The sequence below is a fragment of the Apis laboriosa genome, unplaced genomic scaffold (genome assembly GCF_014066325.1).
Source record: "Apis laboriosa isolate Shangri-la unplaced genomic scaffold, ASM1406632v1 scaffold34_cov151, whole genome shotgun sequence".
In the NCBI taxonomy this organism is placed as follows: domain Eukaryota; kingdom Metazoa; phylum Arthropoda; class Insecta; order Hymenoptera; family Apidae; genus Apis; species Apis laboriosa.
The window spans coordinates 6,458,619-6,482,365 of NW_025222928.1; the positions used below are offsets into that span (position 1 = coordinate 6,458,619).

The following is a 23,747-nucleotide window of genomic DNA, read 5'->3' on the forward strand; positions in this document are numbered from 1 at the left end:
TATAAATTTATATATATATAAGAGGATGATCGATCTCGTGCTTCTTCAATTCATGTCTTTCTCTTTATTGTTTTGGATATGCTTGAAGAAATAGGTTTCTGTTAATAATAACAATGTTAATAATAATAATAATAATAAGTGGAAAGAGGAGTCAGAGTCGAGCGAGGGCCACGACACGGGACGGCACGCGAGCATCGCGCTTTAACATCTTTAATTTTCGCGAAACGAGGGGAAGTGGTTAAGAGATAGGCTACCGGTTATCCGGCAATCCTGAGATAAATTCCAAGATTCCTCCTCCGTCGTAACAGTACATAAACTTTCATTCCATTCATTCTGTTGGACGGTCGACCGATTCGACCCTCGAACAATTCCCTTCTCCCTCCCTCTCTTCCTCTCTTCTATTATCCCTTTATCGAGTCAAAAGGGGGGCGATTCGAAGGAGAAGGAAACAAGTTGGAACCGATTCCGAACCTTTCCTCTTCTTCCTCCTTTCCTCTCTCCTTTTCTTTATCGAGAAAAAGGGAAAGAAGTTGAAACTGATTCTCCTCTTCCAATTTTAATTTTCTTCTTCCTTCTTTATCTATTTATCGAGTCAAAAGGGAAAGAAGTTGGAACCGATCCGATTTCTCCTCTTCCAAAAATTCCCCCTTTCTCGCCCCTTTCCTCCCTCCCTTTATCCCTTTATCGAGTCAAAAAGGAAAGAAATTGAAACCGAAGTTGAAAAAAGTTGATCTCTTCTCCCTCCTTTATTTCTTTATCGAGTCAAAAGGGAAAGAAGTTGGGACCGATCCGATTCCTTCTCTTCCTCCGAAGAAGAAGAAGGGTCGAAAAAGAGACGCTGGCTGCGCCTATGCGAACCAACCACTCCTTCGAGAACGAAGCGAGCGAGCGAGCGAAGAAGGGAGAAGCGGCCAGGCCCCTGGCTATCGAGAATAAGAGAGAGGAGGAAGAGGAAGAAGAAGAAGAAGAAGAAGAAAAAGAAGAAGAAGAAGGGAAGAAGAAGAATTGAGGAGAGGGGGGGAGAGAGAGAGAGAGAGAGAGAGTGGGAGGAGAAAAATGAAAAAGTCACCGATGCCATGCGAGCGACGTGACCTCTCGTCGATGACCCCGGACGAACCGGCCAAAGACGGCGAGGCGAAGGGGGGAATGCCGCCACACTCCTCAAGCTACGTTCACAGTTCGCCGAAAAAGGCACGGTACACAACCGGTACGCCGATTGTGCGTTGACCGGTCAACGTGCCTCCTCCTCCTCCCCCTCCTCCACCTCCTTCGGCACCCGGCTTCCCTTCTCCTCCTCTCTCCTTCGGCGTTAATTTATGCCCGATACCGATGCGAACAGTCTTCCTTCCTAGCCTGGGAGGAAGTTTACCCGCTTCGTGTCGCGAAACTACCACCAGACTCACTAACAGACGCACTGTTTGCTTCTGATAATTGGCAAGGATATTTTTTTTTTTTTCGAAAGGAATTTACGATATTCGAGATAACGAAATTCGTTCGATCACGTTTTGTGGAATGATTTTTTAGGAAACAAGTCTGGTCTCGATTTTGTATTGTTCGAACGTTAATATTCGATATGAAATTCTCTTCTCTTTTGAAAGATCGATCGATAGAATCAATAGAATCGTAGATAACAAAAATTATTATGTTGTTAAATTGCCAATTTTGCAACTTATATTTTGTTCAAGATTGTCCTCTTTGTGCGATAGTTCTTTTTTTGTATTGAGAAGCGAACCAATATTGGAATATTATTCCTGTACGAGTTTAAGCTGGGACGAAATATCAGGTCAGCTTTCGAAGAAGATTCTATTCTTGAGATGGGAGGATCGTTGTGGTGGAATTTCAAAAATTCAGGAAATGAGAATCTCGAAAATGAGCCTCGACGTAATATTAAACAAGGATAAATTGAAAGACAAAGTGGAAGTGGAAGAGTTAAACGTACCTCGAATGACAGGTTTGGAATGGGTGCAAAGCGAAAAAATTGGAAAAGTTGAGAGTTTTATTGTATCGTCGAACATAAAGCTCGAAACGGTAGAAGTCCATTTTTGAATGGAATTATAACCTGTGACGAGAAATGAATATTATACGATGATAGTACAACGATTGGATCGCTGATGAAAATCGTTACGGCCGACAAAAATTTCCATACGATGTAATGGAATGTCTGTAAATGGAATAATTCATTGTTCTTCTCTGAAACGAGGAGATACCGTAAAAGCCAGCATCCTATTGTCACGAAATTGATTAAGAAACAAATCGCATTAGCCGATATTAGACATGGATTCTATTCTTCAAATCGTGACAATGCTCGATGCATATTCACAACTCGCAAGATTATCACTCGTTTCGTTTCATTCGCGGTCGTATTTAACAAATAAAATATTCAAGAAATTATAATCGCAAAAATGGAACGGGATCATCAGAGCTTTCGATAAAGACAATATATTTCGAAAATGTATTCCTTTCGATCAACAAAAACTACAATTTCACGATCTAATAAAAAATTCTAATAATCATAATATAAGGATGAATATTATCATTTAAATTTCCCTATTATAAACTTCATTCAAATATTTATTTCTTGCGTGTATAGGTCGAATTTTGAAACAGGCAAGCAAGTTTCACGAGAGGAAGGTTGGTGCATTTACGAGCAATTATACCGAGCGATACTCGGAACAGGCGAGGTGAACGTGTCGGCGAGGGTACGCGGCGCGCGGAAAGAAGAAAAGAGTCCCCGGGGACGACTGCCTATTTAACCATTCCTAGTACGACTCGTTAGTCTCCTTCGACTTTCCTCGCTTCCTGATTGCCTTCCTAGTCCGGCGTATCGTGTACCTGCCCGGCCAGACAAATTCCGGTCGTTAAATCTCAAGTGTCTCGCCACTTCCGCGCGGCACGCGCGAGACCAAAGCGAGAGACCTCTGTCCGCTTGCCTCGAAACGGGCGATCGATCGAGGGAACTTTCCCTCCTCGGCCGAGAGCTCTCTCTCTCTCTCTCTCGTTTTCCATCGAAAGAAACTCGTCCCGAAAGCGAGAATCTTCCAAGAAATTTCTTCCTTCCGTTTGGAAACTTGGAAAATTGGAAAAGGATTTGTTCTACGAGCCACCTTTCACCTCGAGATCGATATATATATATATATATGTATACTACTCCGTATATAAATTTTCTTACTGTGATTCGACACATTTGGTCGTCCAACGATGAAACTAATTTACTTCTTAAATCCGTTTATCCGTTTTTTTCCAGTTCCGTGCCTGGAAAATATTCGAATTGCAAATTGCAAAAAGCACGAATCGATCGCATCGCGGGAAAAGCTGTAAATACCGAGGAACAACCGTTCGTGTATCTCTCTGCGCACCGACAGTTTATCTCACTGTCGCTCGAACAAATTCCAGTGACGGAGCGTGGTCGCGCGGTTAAATCGCTGGGAGGCTGCGTGTCCGTTTGGACCGATCGGTATGATCCGCGGATTGACCCTTACGGTACCTCCTCGAACCTCGTCAATGGTTTAATTACGGCCAAGTTATTTCCTCGTGACTATCCGTTGCGAGCGGATTTTTCCACCCTCTCGACCAAGGTGAAAGATAGAGATAGACAGACATAGAGAGAGAAAGAGAGAGAGAGAGAGAGAGGCCAAGAAGGGGTCAAGAATGGGAGGCGGTGGGCGAATGGGAGGGAGCCGGTTTATCTATGGCCGTTCGTTAACGATCCTGACATTACGACCTGAATTAGACAAGGCGTATCTTTTTCACATTGTGTCGTAAATGGACGAGGAAGCGGAGCGGACCCCTGTTATCCGGCCACGGATCGCTCCTGACAATCCGTTATCGGTTATCCGTCTCGTGGAGGGGGAGGAGGGCCGTTAAAACGAACGACGCGATCGACGTCGTGGGAAGCCGCTGCAAATGGCCGACACGTGGCCCAATCCGTGGCTCCGCGCCGCGGTTGAGAATTCAATTACGATTCGTTCGTAGGTCAGTTACTTGAAGGAGTTCAGAGACAATCGTGTTTCGACGACAGGAGCAGAATCTGAATTTGATCGGGAAAAATCGGAGAAATTAATCCTCCCCTGTTAATAATAATAATAATAATAATAATAATAATAATAATAATAATAATAATAATAATAATAAGTTCGAATCGCGAAATTGTGCCACATAGCGGCAGCTCACGAGGCTTGGGTAACCGCGTCACGTTGCTTCTTTGCTCGCGGCGTGTCCGTGGTTCGCCTGGGGGCATCGGGCGCAACAGGCTGAACCGAGTGGCTGTCAGTGTACCTGCCGGCCAGACAAATTCCGCCCATTAAGCGTTCGAACGTCGTCGTGCGCTGCCTGTGAACCCGGTCTCCGTGAGGCCCCCGTGCGGAATATAATGCCGCATCGTGGATTGACCCTTGCGGTACTCCCACCAGCCCGCGCGGCCATCACCTACACACACGTGGTATCCGGCTGCGGAGAGAGAGAGCGTGGTGTAACCGTGGCCTCTGGAGACGCGCCACGACGCCTATACGACGGCCGAGCCGTACGTACGTGCAGGGGTCATATTCTCATCGACGAGTATCCACACCGTTGCTGCTGTGCGCGCACCGAAACGGTTCGTTGTCGTTCGTTGTCCTCCTCGTCGTCCTCGTCCTCGTCGTTTCGATCGTTGCCGGTTAGTTGGTTGATAGAAGAGGGAAAAAAGAGAGAGAGAGAGAGAGAGAGAGAGAGAGAGAGAGAGAGAGAGAGAGAGAGAGAGAGAGAGAGAGAGAGGAAGAGAGAGGACTGTTGCATCCTGATAGAAATCTGATCGCTCGTTACCTGTTCCCTCTCCCGTACACCGCGTCAGAGATATCGTGACCGTTTTTGCGCCGGGTCACGTCGGTTCAGATGCATCGGACCTCCTCCTCCTCCTCCTTTCTTCTTCTTCTTTTCTTCTCCTCTTCTTATGGGATTCCTTCTTCCGCTTCTTCTCGCTCGTAATCTCTCTCTCTTTTTCCTCTCGTGTCTCTTATAAGGTGGCTGATACGAGGAACAAGTGGAGCGAACCGTGGTGGATCGTATGTATGGGATGGGTTACGTGTTTACTTATCCAGTCAGGGGTGACGATTAATTTATATGTACGAAATTTATACGCGTGATAACGTAAAAATGTGAAAGAGGAAACCAGGTGAGGAAACGAAACCGGCGACGCGTAATCGTATCACGGGACGATGGAAAGGAGAGAGAAACGATCGAGTGACTTTCACGATCCATTAACTCTGCGAGTTAGCAGAGCGTTCCTTTTAACGCGATAATAACGCGATGTCGCACGTTGCTGGCAATCCGCGACTTTGGAAAGACGATATCGAGCCCGATACGCGTGCATTAACTCTTCTCTCCGCTCGATCGCTTCGAATCAATGTGTCTCCTCTAGCTCTTTTTGAAAAAAATTCGAATAATTGATTTAATTTTTTTCTCTATGCGCGTTCAATCAAATCGAGAGGGAGGGGAAAAAAAGTTCCAGAAATCGTTTTCGAAACGAACTTTCTTTTCGACGATTTTTGCATAATCGAAAAGAAGCCGAACGAGGAAGTGGGCTCGATCACGATGGGAGGGGAAAAAATAACGAGGGATTAAAAAAATTGAGTTGCGTTAATTGAGCGTCGATGACTCGATGAAAAACATGTCACGGATGTTTCGACTCACCGACAATATTAGCGCTCTCCTCCTTTCGTGGTCGATCCTTTCGATTTCCTATCGCCTCCTGTAAAGGGAAGAAAAAAGAAGTCGGTATGAGTCGTTGATCGGTAATCGCCATGAAATTAAAACGATAGAATTATAATAGAGGGTTATAGTTCTGTAAAAATTCGATATATCGTGCTGAAAAAGAAAAAGAAAAAGATATCGGAAATTGTTTCAAGTTCAACGATCTCCTTCTCCTTGAATAAAGTCGAATTTCAATTTCTTTTTTTTTTTTTTTTTTTTTGCACAATTAACGAAATATAAATCTTCGTTACAGAAGAATAATCATGTCACGTTCGTTACGGTTTCCATTCATAAATCATCCGTTTATAATAAATGGATACAAGATGTCGCTTTCTTCTAACCTAATTTCGTTCTATACGTGTACGATACGCGAATAAACGATATATATGCTCGAAAGTATTACATTTTATAGAGAAAGAGAGACACTCGCGAGACAGAGTTAACGAGCCGTTTATCCATTACACCTTAATTTGTGCAACTCTACTTGCACTCTCTTTAAACGACGATCAATCGTCAGAATTAACTTTCCGCTTCATTTATAGCCTCGAAGGATCGTTAAACCGGTGAGAGTTTGCTCGTGTGTCAAGCTCATTGTACGCATCCACTCGACTCGTTCGATTGTAAAATTCGACTGTCTCGTTTCGTACGTCTCGATCTCAACGATTTTTACTCCACACGATAAACTCCACTGGTTCAGAATTATATCGTTCGAATTCAAAAATCGATTTCTTTTCTACACGTTTCACAAGATAATTTCCATCTTTCTTCGTAACACAAGTTCATCGATGCACTTCTATATTATTCTATTACAATTATCATATCAGCGAGAGACAAAAGTCGTAGAAAGTTAGGTTAAGTTTCTCTAAATCGTACGATAACTCTCTCTCTCTCTCTCTCCCTCTTTGTTTAAAAAGGAACTTGTTCGAGCAAGAATATTGTCTCGAATCTTTTTTCACCACCGAAAATATTCCCAGATTTATCCCCCTAGATGGTTCGAAGCGATTTCACGACGTCTCCTCGAAGAAACTGGGCTGATTCAGCCTGGAATCTGGAACGAGCCCATGCAACGCGTTATCTGTCCAACGCTGTTCGCCTATCTGGCCGGGATTGCACGTGTATTGTCGTACACCCACACACGCCGCCATGTCCGAGAGAGCGCGTCGATATGGCTGTACGGTTACCTAATCGCACCGGTGTTCCATCGTCCACGGCATTGTCTCTTTTTCTTTCCCGTCCCCTTCACCCTGTGAACCGTTCTCCGGTGGAAGCCCGAAGTCCTACGGTCGAGTTCAACGACGCGTGAACGCAAACTTTACTCGTTCCATTACATTTTCTACTTGGATAATCCGGTACAGTTGGAAAGCCTGTTGCCGACACGCGGTGTCACGTTCCAGAGAGGCCGGTACCGCTCGCGTGGACGAATTTCCAACGATACGAGTTCGAGTTTATAGTAATTGGCAGATGGACGATTGGAATTTCGCGTTCGTTGCGGAATGCTTTCCAAAAAAAAAAAAAAACAAAAATTTTAATAAGATTCTCTCCGTCGAACAAAAAGTGATAAAAAGTAACTAGGTAGCTAGGATTCAAACCCTAAAATTTAAAATTTCCTATTTGGTAACTTTTGCTCGAAATTCCTCGTAAAAAAAAATTCGAAAAAAATAACTAACCGTAACCAGATTCATCATCCTCGAATTAACCTCGTAAAATTCCTTATCGAATATTTAATACTTCGACTTGGAAGGACGGTCGTAAGCTTCGATCGAATCGGGCGCTCGCGATCTAGGGGAAACGAGAGACATTTCTGGTGGAATGGCGGATATAGGCGGATCGTTAAATTCGCTGTTGCGCTCGCGATTATCGGGCGAGTGTTCTCGTTGTGGCACGCTGTTTTATCTCGATCCCCCGTTGTTCACCGGTCGTTCGCGTTTCGCGGATTCGCGGGGTTCGAGATCGCTAGGTGGCGATAGACAGAGGGCGAGGCGGTCACTTCGAGGTGGAAACGCGCGAAACGCGCGCTTAAACACTTGGACAAATTGAGGCTGGGCGGCCACGCTCCACGCTTCGACGCGTAAATATGCGACCGCGTGGGCCGTGTTCCTGCACGCGAGGCTACCCATTTTTTTTCGAACTGGTTTTCTTCGCTGCCCTTTTCTCTCACCCTTGCGGATTGAATCCGTTGCGGAGAATTCAGAGAATTTGAATAAACATTTCTTTCCAACGCTTTACTTTTAACGCGAGGACGAGGGAAGGATAGAATTTAACGTTGGAATTATTATATCCCGCATTCCGTGCAACGATAATACAGAGTTCAGCGTGTTTGATTGGCCGTGGAGGTGTCCGAGCATGAAAAAAAGCGGCGAGAGAAGTCGAGAGAGGAACGGGCGAAGATAAAACTAATCGACCTCCGAGGAAAACTGATAATAATTGGATAAATATCCGTCAGATGTCATCCTTGTCGCTTGAATAATATATCCACCAATCACGCTTCTCTCGTACATTCCTTCTCTCCACCATAGAAATATTTATTCGAAAGATACGTTTTTTCAAAGAAATAACTTTTCTCCTTTCTCTCTCTATCTCTCTCTCTCTCTCTCTCTCTCTCTCTCTCGAAACAACTCGATGTCCTTCGAGTTTCCATTTCCAGTTGGAAAAAGTAAAGAGAGCGTGGAAGAGGAACGAAACGAAATACGAAGAGGTGCGTGCAGCGTGATATAGCGTGGAGTAAAGGTTATGTCTCCGAGCGAACGATATATCCTCGTACGAAAACTAGCAGGGCAACGTTGCAGCTTCGCCGCGAGGGTTCTTGTTATATGACCCACCGTATCCGAGTTATCCAAATGGAAGGATTAACGCAAACGTGTCTCGAGTGGAAATTGGGTACTACTATTTGCAACATTGACTCCTGCCCGCTTCCATTTTCCCTCCTTCCCGTTTTCTCTCCTCTCTGCGTGCCGGTTGGCTGGCAGCAATAAATATGCTGATTAAGCGGCAACGTACCGCCGGTTAATTTGCAGTATATCAGTGTACCCAATAGTGTATTTTAATTGGTCGTGAAGCATTATTGCAACGTATAATCAATGACGTTACGCATCAACGATCAGGCCCTGTTAACCGCTTTGGGCGCGTTGGAATTCTGGAAAAATCGATCGAATAGCCTTGCCCTTCGCTTGAAATCGGTCAGTCATTCGGTAACTTTAACGATGATTAAATATAAGATAATGCTTTAACGGATTCGAGATCGAAGCTCAAAGATGCGAGTATTGTTCGCTCGTGGAGAGAAATCTGATTAATTAATTTGGAAGGAAATTTGATTGTGACAGAAAAGAATGATATCGTCTACGAAAACGATTCGTATCTAAACCTCGATGCATTATCGTTAGGTACAGCATTCAGAGTTATTTTAACGTATCGATATGATATGAAAATTTTTTGTAGGTTAATTACGATTTGTAACGTTTAACTTGTAATTTTGTATTCGAATAATTGAAATAACAATTTAGATATTTAACTTTGTAAATGAAAATAATTTTTACGATTTTTGAATATTTAAATTATAACTCTTCTACTATTCTATAGCGTGTGGTGTCCTGAGATTTTTTTCCAAGTGAATAGTATATTCATAATAGTAATATTCATACGCAAAGACAACGCTGTGTGGCAATTTTTTTACACCTTTTGAGGTTATAGAGACTTTTCTCCGAAAGTGCTAAATTTCAGTTTCTTTGGATTTCTTGAATTTCTTACAAAAATTGTAAGGTAGCGTGGATCAAAAAACGATTCATAACATTCTACTTATAAATTCCTCTAAATACTCTCGATATTCCAAAGTTTCTTAAATCTGAAATTTCCTAAAAACCTTGGAATCTTCTCAATTTCAGTTTCCACTATTCCTCCGTTTCGAAAAGCGACTTTCACCCTCGGATCGTTCCATTATTTCCAGCACGAGGAACAGTGGCGAAGAAAGAAGAATAGAGCTGTTTGGTTGGCCCGCGAGCGTTGATTTCACGCCGATAATTGCGCTCTCGTCCATTAGCCCGAGCGTCAGCCGTGCGAGATATTGTTTCGCCGAGCACGAGAATCCCAGTGCACAATGCTCTGTGTTGCGAAAGTGTCGTTGCAGATTTCGTTGCAAAATCGCGAAAAGGTCTGCTCGCGACACCGATCCTCCTGCCAACCTTGACGCCGTCCAAGCCTAGAGACGCGGCGGCGAGCGTGAGACCACGGCCTATTTAGTTGCATCGTTGCACTTTACTCGATCGAGATCGCGATACTTTTCATCGTTTGCACAATTCCATCCATCCTTTACCCTTACCCCTTCCTCCCTGAACAGTGCATCCTTGATCCTTTTCGTTCCCCTCTTGCCCAAATTTTCTTTTTTTTTTCGATTCGATCCTTTCCAATCGTGCGAGTGAAATTAATTTTTAACGATTTTTCTCCAGGTTTAAAAAATATTTTAATACTTAATTACGTCGACAAATAATTTAATTGATACTTGAAATTACCCTTTTAGAGGAAGAAAAAAATCGGTATAAAATTATGGAAAGAATGGTTTATGGGCGATCTTTGAATTTAATCTTCGTAGAAGAAACATATATATATATATATATATATATATATATATATATATAGCTAAAGGCCATTAGGGAAATCATTTCATCCCGGAGTATCGGCGATGACCGTTCACACAGCGAAATTAATCTCTCACGTCGGCGAAATTTCACGGCTATAATAAACCTCACATCTATATAGCCGATCCTTTGTTCCCCATCTCGCGGCCATAGTTTCCACGAATCGTCCATCGTACGAGGTGTCCCGTAAATATATATAACGCTTCTGCACTCGACTCGAATCCTTCCCACCGTGTCAACGTTGTAATTTCCCCTTCCAATTATTTTCCCTCCCGACATTTCAACGAATATTTTTCCCCTCGATGATATCCTCGAGACAGAATCGTCGCCGCAAGTCCATTCGGCTCGAAATCGAGGGGCCGCTCGTTTCGAGACACCGGATAGACACCGCGATCCAACTCGTTGCTCAACCCGTCTCGCAAGAGCATAACCTTTGCAGAGACGGAGCGGCGACGCTACGGTTAGAAGGAGAAAGGCGGAGGGGAGTGCACGTAAGTACACAGGCAACGAACCGGCAATTATCGTCGCGCTGGATACGGGTCCCGCCGTTATTGCGGCCGGCTGCCTTCCCCTCCCTCCCTCCCACTCTTGGCCGATTCGCCAAGCACCACGGAGTTGCGCGTTTCGACTAATCGCGCCTATAACGCGCGCCCCTCCTTCGTTTCCTTCGAAAAAACGTTTCCTTCCGTTTCGAGCCACTCTTCGTTTCGATGAAAATCTATTCGCCTTCCGCTATCCGCTATTACGCTGTTAGCTCCGTTAACGAGGAATTGTTTCGAAATAATCGAATAATTTTTCGACGTGTTCATAAATTATTCAAAGTAGAGTCAAAAATTTCGAATAAAGCTATTGCTTATTAAAATTTATTCGTAGTTGTTACTAGTCGATCTATATATACTAATCGATCTATATATACTAGTCGATCTATATATACTAGTCGATCCCCGCAATAATCTCGATCCAGTTTTGAACGATTGAATCATCGAAGTGACTTTACCTACGTAGCTATTAAATTTTAATCACCGCTTCGAAGAAAGCCAAACCCGAAAACACATCATTTATCGGTGAGACTCTTCCGTCCCCGTGTGCCGTCCATCCAACCCCTGTTATCGCTTCAACGAGCATCCAACGAGCTTCTTTAAAGTGGGAAGGGAGGGGATCGCTACCGCGAATCAATCGCGAGCGACTCGGCCGTTCCACTCGGAGAGGTGGAAGATAAGCCGGGTCGTTGGGACGAATGGTCATTCAATTAACGCGTTTCTAGCCTCTCCCTCCCCTCCACCCGCCGGCTCGTAACTCGACCGGCGAACGGTGGCCGCAATCACGAATTATGACGTCTCCTCCACCCGGCCGTAAAGATTCCATTTTCTTGGCCGAGGTATCTGGCCACGAAATCGGGCCTATTCCCCGCCCTGTTTACGAGTCGGCCGGACGACGCGGACGCTGATAGCCCCGACCATCCCTAGAAATAAGGGGGGAGGAAGGGGGAGAGGGAATTTGCCCGCTCTATCTTAAGTGCACCGCGGCTGCTCTTAGCGCTTGCGCGCCCACGCTTTTGCGCAGCTCGGTTAACGAGGGTTTTTCCACTCGTAAAATTCCGTGTTTATCGGTTTGTAAGAGGAGAGAGAGAGAGAGAGAGAGAGGGAGAGAGAAAAAGAGAGGGGGAAGGGTAGGAAGAATCTATAATATAGTTTAGAAATTTACGCCAGAAAGTCGCGATTGGAATTTTTCCCCCTTCGTTCGAAGGGGAGATTTCGATCTCAGTTTCGTTTTCTTTTTTTCTTTTTCTGTTAACTTCGGTGGTTCGGTAGACCGAACGATCATCGATTATCGAGGATGAATCGAGAGAACTATCATTCCCAAGACGCGAGAACGCGGTCTTTTTCCCCGAATTTTTGGATTGGAAGAAAAAAAAAAAAGACTGAAAAAGCAATTTCTCTTCCCTGTTCGCGAAGAATTTAGATTTCGATCACGCGATCTTAACCCATCTCTACCTACTCGAGGTGGAGCATCATAGATAGTTATCCACCGCGTTTCTCCCCGTATATAATTTATCGTACGAGCCCGAGGGACAGAGGGCCGAGGGATACAAAAAGTAGTAACAGGTCTCCCGAAACGTCTAGCGGGAAAGCATTCGAAAGGGTTCTCTCTCCACCTACAAAATATATATCTCTCGACCCTCTCCATCTCCCGACCCTGCTATTTATCAACCATAGGATCAGATAGAGGGGATATCCCATCTTGGCGGATATATTCGCGTCGAGAGATCGAAAAGGTCGGCTGTTGTCGGGTAGGGGGAGTGGGAGGCGCGGAATTCCGGGCGGGCTAATCGCGATCTCGAGGAGGGAGGGGGTGGGGGAGTTTGAAATCGACGACGACGAGAGACCGTTTTTCTGCTTGCTCCCTTTACCTCCATATTTTCTCGGTAAGGATAATCTTTCCGCGGAACGCGCCCGAAATAAAATTTCGCCGAACCGCGCGCTTGAGAGGAGAAACTGGTTTCCCCCGCTCCCCACCTTTCCCTCGTCGCCTCCCCTAATAAACGAAATTAACTTTCCGCGGACGAGCGACCGAAAAAGCGGTCGCGATCGTCGGAATGCTCCCCCCTCCCCTCCCCTCCCAACCTTCCTCCCAGCGGAATCCTTACAAGGATCGCACGCTTACGTGCGTGCCTCGACACTCGACTCGCTCCAATCACGCCAGTTAAATCAACCAACGACACACACATATATATATATATATATATATACGTACTTTGACGAATCGATCGAATCTTTTCCATTTCGCGCGAATATTCGTGAATTCTTATCGATTAATAAGTAGGAGTAAAGTGAAAATTATACATTGCAAAAAAAATAGTAATTATTGCATTATTAAATTTAATAATATAAAAATAATTTTGATTTATAAAAAATAATTATATATTATAAATTGAATTATTATACATTATTATGTATATAAATTTACCATGTAATTTATTTATTATTTATTATATATGTTTTTATTATATAGTTTTTGTTATTAAATATTACGGGCTATTTTTTCTTTTTCGAAATTTTTTTTCGAAGAGAAAAAAACACGAAAGAGAATAAGTTAATCGGATCGGAGAGGGGGGAGGGAGGGGGAAGAGGGAGGGGAATTAGATCGGAATATCTCTCTCCCCCTTTCGGCCGCGCTCTATCGATCGGCGATCGGGAACGGTGAATCGGCGTACGGCGCTCGGCCGATTACACGCCGTTTATCGCTGTACGCCGTTCGATTACCGCGTTTAATTTATTGGCCAGTTTACGCGGCCGAGTGCGCGGCCCAGGCCTTTACCGTGGCGGAGATATGCTAATGCAGCGCGATAGTTGGCCAATATCCCCCGCTTCTATCCCTCCCTCCCTCCCTCCTCCTGGCCGACTATCGCCGCGATCGCTCGCAATGGGACCGCTCTTTGCCTCGATTCGGTCTTTGCCCCCCTCGCCCCTTATCGTTTTCGTATCCTTTCGAACCGGAGTTGGAAATTCTCTTATCGCCCCATTTCCTTCCTCCTCCTCGCCGATCGCTGTTTTTCGACAATTTTTCTCGAAACATTAAATTAACCGTTATCTTTTTTTTAGTCACTTCATCTTGCGTATCGTTATTTCGAAATGGAATAAAATTTTTATATTCAATTCGATGGTTCTGTTTTTAAAAATTTTTTTAATTTTCGATCTGAGAAGCCTCGAATTTCGATGTTCGTCGGAATCGATTAATTTCGTCGGTTGTTGTTTTTCGACAATTTTTCTCGAAACATTAAATTAACCATCTGGTTATCTTTATCTGGTTATCTTTTTTTAGTCACTTTATCTTGCGTATCGTTATTTCGAAATGGAATAAAATTTTTATATTCAATTCGATGGTTCTGTTTTTAAAAATTTTTTTAATTTTCGATCTGAGAAGCCTCGAATTTCGATGTTCGTCGGTTAGAATTTTGGAATCGGTTAATTTCATCGGTTGCTGTTTTTCGACAATTTTTCTCGAAACATTAAATTAATCATCTGGTTATCTTTATCTGGTTATCTTTATCTGGTTATCTTTTTTTAGTCACTTTATCTTGCGTATCGTTATTTCGAAATGGAATAAAATTTTTATATTCAATTCGATGGTTCTGTTTTTAAAAATTTTTTTAATTTTCGATCTGAGAAGCCTCGAATTTCGATGTTCGTCGGTTAGAATTTTGGAATCGGTTAATTTCGTCGGTTGCTTCGTGTTTTTCCCTCGTCGAGGGAGATCGCCAATTGGAAAATTTCCAATTTTCTTAATCGAGCATAGAAATTCGCCGTGGATCTATGACGATAACTTTTCAATCTCCGAAAGGACAAGCCGAATTCCTCGAGTTCCGTCCGATCGGTGGAAAAAAAGAAGCGGGGAGGAAAAATGCGAGACGACCTCGACGCTGCCGTCCGCAAGCGCATCGCACTTTCTTGCAAAGAGGATTGATAAAACGAGTCTCCTTCACCTGGATAAACGGCCAACCTAACCTAAGCCGCATTCCTGCTCCCCGCCGCGCTTTCACGATTTTCTCGCCGCCTCGACAATTTCCAATCGTCGAATACACACAATTCGATTCCACTCGTTTCTCTCATAAATATGCATAAACGTCCATCGATTGAAAATGTTTTAACAATAAAGCGAACAAGAAAACGTGTAAACATAGATATAAATAAAGAATTTTCACGACAATGATCCCTCTCGCGCGGAGGGGGATCGTCCGTCCTTGAATTGGAGAGAAAAATCGGCGGGATCGAGATATCCTTGTGACCGATATCTGTGTTACAACCGGATTGCTCAATGGTACCCGGTTGAAATCGCGGTTCGAGGGGGTCGTGCGTCATCGTTTTGCGCAATCCTCCCCGCCGATCGACGCCGACCGTCTCTCTTTAACCGCTTAATTGTCCCGGCACGCGACCCCTCGCGGACGCACGCTCGTTACCCACTTTTACCTCGAGCGCGCCTCTCGCGCGATTCCCCTCGCCTTTCACCGACCACTTTTCGCCACTACTGGCCCGCATCGTCTATTCTCATTATATTCGTTATATGTTATATCTGTTTTATATGTTATATGTTATATCTATTATGTTGTACCTGTTTCGCGTCTTCTCGAAAATTGGGCCTCGAAGAACCAGAGGACTGCAAGTCCAACCGAGGCGAAGCTCGAGATATCGTGTTTCGAGAAGTCGAACGGAGATGAACTGAGTTAAACATTTTTTGAAATAAATAATTACTTACTTGAATTACATTTATATTCGTAGCTGTTATAATAAAATTGGTTATTATCGTAAATTATATTTTCCTCATCGCTGATACACTTATGATTGCTCAACTAATTCGTGTCGTCTATTCATTATATTTGTTTCGCATCCATGTCTTCTCGAAAACGTGGGACAATTGGGTCGACGAGTCGAGGATTAGAAGTTCAACTCGAGATATCGAGAAGTCGAACGGAGGTGAACATTATCCAAGAGTTATTCATTTTTAAAATAAATAATTACTTACTTGAATTACATTTATATTCGTAGCTATTATAATAAAATTGGTTATTATCGTAAATTATATTTTCTTCATCACTGATATACTTAAAATCGCTCAATTGGCCCACGTTGTCTATTTATTATATCTGTTTCACGTCCACGTCTTCTTGAAAACGTGGGACAATTGGGTCAAAGAGTCGAGGATTGGAAGTCCAATCGAGTTCAGCAAAGAGATATCGAGAAGTCGAACGGAGGTGAACATTGTCCCAGAGTTAATTTTTAAAATAAATAATTACTTACTTGAATTACATTTATATTCGTAGTTAAAAATTATATTTTTCTCATCACTGATATACTTAAAATCGCTCAATTGTCTATTTATTATATCTGTTTCGTCTTCTTGAAAACGGACAATTGGGTCGACGAGGATTGGAAGTCCAATCGAGTTCAGCAAAGCTCGAGATATCGAGAAGTCGAACGGAGGTGAACATTGTCCCAGAGTTAATTTTTAAAATAAATAATTACTTACTTGAATTATACTTATATTTTTTCGTAGTTATTGTAATAAAATTATGAAAACGAATTATAATATTATAATAAAATTATGAAATCTCGAAAACGTGGGACAATTGGACGAATCGAGAATTGGAACTCGAAGTTCAACCGAGTAGAAAAATCGAATACAAAGATCGAGATATCGTGTTTCGAGAAGTTGAATGAAGATGAACTGAGTTAAAATTTTTTAAAATAAATAATTACTTACTTGAATTCCATTTATATTCATAGTTATTATAATTGATTATTATCACGTAAATTATATTTTTCTCCATCACTGATATACTTAAAATCGCTCAATTGGCCCACGTTGTCTATTTATTATATCTGTTTCGTATCCATGTCTTCTCGAAAATGTGGGACAATTGGGTCGACGAGGATTGGAAGTCCAATCGAGTTCAGCAAAGCTCGAGATATCGTGTTTCGAGAAGTCGAACGGAGATGAACTGAGTTAAAAATTTTTAAAATAAATAATTATTTACTTGAATTCCATTTATATTCACAGTTACTATAATTGATTATTATCACGTAAATTATATTTTCTCCATCACTGATATACTTAAGATCGCTCAACTGAATAATTTTCACAATGAACAGGATGTAAAAAGTTATTTATCTCGCTTATAATTTTTTTCACCTTCCATTCATCCATCCAATGAACAAAATAACAAATATTCTATTAATGGATCTAAAGAAGAAGTCGAACAAAGATGAACATTGTCCAGAGTTAAAAATTTTTAAAATAAATAATTACTTCCTTGAATTCCATTTATATTTGTAATTACTATAATTAATTATTATCACGTAAATTATATTTTTCTCCATCACTGATATACTTAAGATCGCTCAACTGACCCACGTTGTCTATTCATTATATCTGTTTCGTGTCCACTGTTTCTCGAAAACATGGGCTTCGACGATTGGAAATCGAAGTTTAACTGAGTTCAGCAAAGCTCGAGATATCGTGTTTCGAAAAGTCAAACGGAGATGAACTGAGAGTTAAAATTTTTTAAAATAAATAATTACTTACTTGAACTCCATTTATATTCGCAGTTACTATAATTAATTATTATTATAATATATAAATTATATTTTCCTCATCACTGATAACACTCAACTGGATAATTTTCTCCTTTCGCGATGAGCATTATTTATAATTTTTTTCACCTTCCATTCATCCATCCATGAGCAAACAACTCCATTAATGGAATAATGGATCTAAAAGTAATTCCAGCGATATCTCTTTTATCCGCATTGGAGCGATCGTTCAAACGCGTTGATCACCCTCCTGTCGAAGAATACCCTCCTCCTTTTGCCCTCGAGTCTCCAACGATCGGTTCTCGGCTTTGAAATTTGGCTCGAGCGCCCATGCAATCCAACCCGTCGCGTTCCACGTAAAATTCCTCCTCCACTCCTGACGTACCCCTTGTCCTGTCTCTCCAATTTAACGGAAGAGAATATATTTCTATCCTCTTGATATCAGAAAGAGTGGAGAGATCGGGGGTGAAAGAGAAGGGGGATGATTTCCGAAGAACGAGGATCTTAATCATCGATATCGTGATTATTCTTGTCTTTCAAAGAATTTCTTATTTCGATTTCTCTGCCACGATCTCAACTTTCTCGGAAGGGAATAACAATCGAGAGTTAAATTTAACTCTTTGAAAAGATCGATCCCCTCCCTCGAGGAGAGGAGGGTATTTCGTTCGTCTCCTTTTTTTTTTTTTTTTTACAAAGACATCGAGTTTATATTTTCTCGACTTTCTAAAGGACCATTCAACCGAGACTGGCCCCTTTGCCGTACTCTGAATCGACGTTAAGGATCGTTTATCAGGTTAGATTAATTATCTGTCACGCGGAGACGCGTTAACGACGCTTTCACTCCCCCCTCCCCTCCTCTCGATCGACGCTACGACGACACTTTTACAATTGCACCGTGACACTCTTTCGAAAACTATAAACTACGCGTTTATCTCGTGCGTTTAATCCCGACTTTAAAGTTTTTTATCTTTACAAAGGGGGCCGATCCACCCCTGGATTTCAACCCTCGATCGCATCGAAATTAAAAGCGTCATTTTGAGGGAACAGCCAGTCCTCTTGAAATCCTCGGAAAATTCTTATTATAATTCTTATTATAATTCTTATTAAAATTTTTATAATTCTTATTAAAATTCTTATTACAATAAACGCGAAAAAAAGGAAAAAATGCGAGAGATATCGAGAGAATAGTGGCACTTTCTATTTAGGTCAAGGATCGAGCCGTTACCGTCGTGCTCGTAACGTGCCCAAGGATAATACCTCCTCTCATCGATTCTCTCATCCAACTAACCAATAATAATTATTTTCTCACTTGCCTCCCTCCTTCTCCTTCACTTAAAAAAGGAAAAAAGAGGAATCGATCGATCGATCGATCGATCGATCCTCGAAAGTGATTAAAATTGTCCACGATTGGAAATTATGAATGAAATTAATAAAATTAGTAAGCTGTCGATCACGTTGGAGGGTGCGTCCCAAGGAGGAGGGGGACAGAGGGTTGGGCTCGTAATTGGGAAATCGCGGAGGACGGAGAATAGAACAAAGGTGAAAATGTTGCGTCGTCCGGGACGACAAAGGGGGCTCTGTTGCAACTCTCTCCCATTGTGTTCGCCTCAAAGCCGCGTCGAATTTTAATTTCGATCGCTCGGCAATTCCTTGGAACACCTCCATCTCGGCCACCTCGCCTCTTCCTCCCAACAGCTCAACGTCTGGGAACGAATGGGAGGCTGTTGATAAAAGGTGGAGAGAAAAGAGGAAGAAGGGAGGAAAATTGGATATTTGCGTTCTATTTTAATATTTGGAAGAGGGTTGCAGAGGATGAATTTATTTTTCATTCTTTCCTGAATGTGTTTCACGTATCATTTCCTTTCTTTAGATTATCGTGTCGAGAAAAGACCTTTGACCTTTCGTGTTATATTTATATTTCGAACCACGAGAAAATGGTTAAAAATAACAGGTTACCAGGATCAATCTGTAAATAAATTAAATAAAATAAATAAGTACAAATTCTTGGGTATAATCGAACCAACTAATTCAATTCGCATGGAAGATACGCACGTTTGCTCGGCCAACGAGGCGTGAGTTTCTCGGTCAGTGTTGCGAAATTTCTCTAAATCCACTTTCTAACATGCATCACGGCTGAAAGAGGTTATTATATATATATATGTGAATTCAGCTAATTGCACGATGCGATCAACGGGGCGATAAAAACTCGAGGAGATCGAAAGTAACTGCTCTTTCTACCCATCCCATAATTGGAAAATTTCTCGCCTCCCTTTTCTCGATCGAGACAATTTATAATAAAATTGATTGAATCGCAGTAATCGAGGTGGATTATGGATAACTCGATTGAGAAAGAATTTTAAGGAATAACGAAAGATAGATAAATTCGGGTGATCGAGATCAAGGAAGAGGGGCAATCCTTTAAAATTTCACCAATAATCGCCTCCTCCATTTTATTTCATCACGAAACACGATTACCTTCCTCCTTTCTCCTTCTTTACTCCGTATGTTCCTCGAGAGGAAAATTAATTTCCACGAAATAATGAATTTAGATAGCCAAATATTTCTTCCCTTTCCGTTATCACTGTACGACAACAATAAATGTGAAAACAATAAATATACAAATTTAACTGAACGAATATCGAAGGAAACAAATAGATATCAACCATGAAACAGTGGTGCAATTGGCAATTATTATTGTATAATAATAAAAGAACGAACAAAATTTCAACTTTAAATTAATTCCATAACAATCACGTTCCTTTTAATAATTAATAATTAATAACCTCGTACGCTTCTCCTCGTCCTCGAGAAGAATCGTCGAGATGGAGCGAAACTCGTCCGCCATTATTTTAGGCGGCGGTGCGTTGATGGAACGGCTTGGATCGGTGGATAAACAGCGTGAAACGAAATTTGCGCGAGTTTTTCTTCCGCCTCGCGTGACGCACGAGGGGAGGGGGAGGAGAAATTGGCGGGGAGCCGGCGACATTTGCGCCCCGACCGTTCGTGACCACCGCTCGTAAGCTATCCTCGTTCTGCACGATTTAAGGGATCGGGTCGAAGAATCGGTTTCCCCCCCCCTCGGGAAATGAGCTTAGAGCGTGCACGCGCGAATAGAGTTCTTCTTTTTATCTCGAGTCTCGAGCCTTAAAGTAGTAAAGAGTTCCGATCGGGTTTCTTAGATCGTGTTTTATCGAATTTTTATTCTTTTTCATTCTTTCATCTCGTGAACTTTTCTCGTGCTTTTTGATCGATCTCGATTTAGAGTAATTTATGGGACGAGTTTTTATCGAGAAGTTGGGGATTTTTTATTTTATTTAACTTTACGAGTTCTCTTTGAGGCTTCTCGCGTGTTTTCGTCATTGAATTTTTTTTATTTTTCATCTCGTGAATTTTTATAAGAGAGCTATTCGATAGACATATGAAACGAATTTTGCTCGATTTTGAGAAGTTGGGGATCTTTATTTTTTATTTTGAGTGACGTATGGAAAGAATTTTCATCGATCTCGAAAAGTTGAGGATTTTTTATTTTATTTAGAGTAACTTTAGGAGTGTATGATTTCACTTTGATTAGGCTTCTCACGTGTTTTCGTCATTGAATTTTTTTATTTTTCATCTCGTGAATTTTTATAAGAGAGCTATTCGATAGACATATGAAACGAATTTTGCTCGATTTTGAGAAGTTGGGGATCTTTATTTTTTATTTTGAGTGACGTATGGGACGAGTTTTCATCGATCTCGAGAAGTTGGGGATCTTTATTTATTATTTTGAGTGACGTATGGAAAGAATTTTCATCGATCTCGAGAAGTTGAGGATTTTTTATTTTATTTAGAGTAATTTTACGAGTACGATTTCACTTTGATTAGGCTTCTCACATGTTTTCGTCATTGTCGAATTTTTATTTTTCATCTCGTGAAGTGAATGCTATTCGACGAACGAGTTTTCATCGATCTTAAGAAGTTTTTATTTTATTTAACGTAATTTTATGAATCTGAGTCTCCTCCTATTAAGTTTCTCACATGTTTTATCGTGTTTCGTCATTGTCGAATTTTTATCCTTCATCTTCGAATTTTTTGTGTTTTTTGATCGCTCTCGAGAAGTTGAGGATTTTTTATTTTATTTCGAGTAACTTGTGGGATGAGTTTTCATCGATCTTGAGAAATTGGAGATTTTTTATTTTATTTAAATTATTAATTTTACGAGTAATTTTATGAGTTTTCCTCGATTAGGCTTCTAGACATGTTTTATCGTGTTTCGTCGAATTTTTATCCTTCATCTTCGAATTTTTTGTGTTTTTTGATCGAGAAGTTGAGGATTTTTTATTTTATTTCGAGTAACTTGTGGGACGAGTTTTCGTCGATCTCGAGAAGTTGGGGATTTTTTTATTTTATTTAGAGTAATTTTACGAGTACGAGTAATTATCGAGTTCCTCGATTTCTAGACATGTTTTATCGTGTTTCGTCGAATTTTTATCTTTCATCTTTGAATTTTTCGTGTTTTTGATCGATCTCGATTTAGAATAATTTATGGAACGAGTTTTCATCGATCGTGAGAAGTTGGGGAATTTTTATTCTACTTAAAGTAACTTTACGAGTATGAGTTCTCTGACGCTTCAGATCTCGAGAAGTTGGAGACCTTTATTCTATTTAGAGAATTAATATTATTCTATTTATTATTAATAATAATATTATTCTATTTATTACTAACTTTACGAGTTTTCTTCAATTAGATTTCTAGACATGTTTTTCGAATCTAGAATTTTAGAATTTTTATCTCTCATCTCGTGAATTTTTGTACGCTACTCGACGAAAACGAGTTTTGATCATCTCATCTCATCTCGACCAATACACCTTACGAACCCTATTCACTCTATTCCACAGATCGAGAGATACGATACACGAATTACGAAGAATTATCTTACACATAATTCCAACGATCGAGCATGGAACAATCGCTCCCTTAAAGAGAAATCCGGCCAAGTACCACGAGTTACGTTTACAGTTACCTGTATCGATATATCGTAGGACGGCGAAGAGATGCCGAAAGGGGAGACACGTTCGAATCAGTTTGCATAGCGACGTCCCGGCTCATCCTGGGACTCGCCGTTTCCCCATTTACATCGCCGCGCAACGAATGCCAATCCCACACACGACACACGAAGCCTGGATAGCCAAGGATTCGCTTTCTCGTCACGTATCAATAACGTCTGTCGTTCGCTGCCACGGGCTTCCTTGTTCACCCCTCCTCCCCTCCTTGTTCCAAGCCTAAGAAGAAGAAGAAGAGGAGGAGGAGGAGGAAAACGAAAAAAAGAAGAGGAAAAGAAATCCTCTCCTTTTGTCCTACGCGAGGACAATGCGAAATCGTCCAACGTCCATCCCCCTCCCCCTCCTCTCTCTCTCTCTCTCTCCCTTTTTTTAATCCCCTAGCGGATAGATGGGGATCGTTTGTATAAGAGTGACACTTGAATGTCGGGGACCGTGTTCGCCGACACTGAAACCCTCTCCACAGGTTCAACCTCCGCTTCCCTTGATTTGTTGTGGCCGCGGTTGGCCACGTTTGCCGTCCCCGATCCACCAACTTTCCCATTAGTTTCAATCCGTCCGCTGATAATGCAACGAGAAGGGAGGGAATGAGAGAGGATAACAAAGAAGAGATATGTTGTTGCGTGGATGGTTTTTTTTTTCCAGGGTTAGGATTTCTTTTTCTTTTTTTTTTTCTTTTTTTTTTTTTTTTTTTTTTGGGAAGAGAGAAATGGAAAGTTCGATCGATACGAATTTTTCAAAATTTTTTTTCGAAAGGTGTTATCTCGAGTTTATCGAAGTTTATCACGAATGGGTTAAGGATCTATCCGGGGGAAACGGGGATTGGAAAGTTCGATAATTTCCCTATTCGAATTTTCGAAATCTTCGAAAAGTGTTAAGTCCGTGTTTCCATGTATCTTCGAAAGATCGCAAAGGGGTTAAGGATCTATCGATGAGAGAACATGGATTGGAAAGTTCGATCGATTCGAATTTTCAAAATTTTCGAAAAATGTTACTTCGAAATCACGAGAAGATTAGGAAAGGTCAAGGATCTATCGATGAGAGAACATGGAGAGTTCGATCGATTTGAATTTTCAAAATTTTCGAAAGCTGATACCTCGAAATCACGAGAGGATTAGGAAAGGTCAAGGATCTATCGATGAGAGAACATGGAGAATTCGATCGATTCGAATTTTCAAAATTTTCGAAAAATGTTACTTCGAGATCACGAGAGGGTTAGAAAGGATCAAGGATCTATCGATGAGAGAACATGGATTGAAAAATTCGA

At 41.6% G+C, this 23,747-nt stretch overlaps 1 protein-coding gene across 2 annotated transcripts in view; it reads right to left on the bottom strand.

Moving 5' to 3' along the window:
* LOC122715368 (misshapen-like kinase 1) overlaps positions 1-23,747 on the bottom strand; it is a 194,818-nt gene that overhangs the window by 118,292 nt on the left and 52,779 nt on the right. Inside the window, exon 2 of one of the 2 annotated variants that reach the window (XM_043937505.1) lies at positions 5,665-5,722. The exons of the other annotated variant lie outside the window; for it this stretch is intronic. The gene's annotated coding sequence lies outside the window, so the exon portion shown is untranslated. The remainder of the gene's footprint in view (positions 1-5,664; positions 5,723-23,747) is intronic. 2 annotated transcript variants of the gene reach the window in all.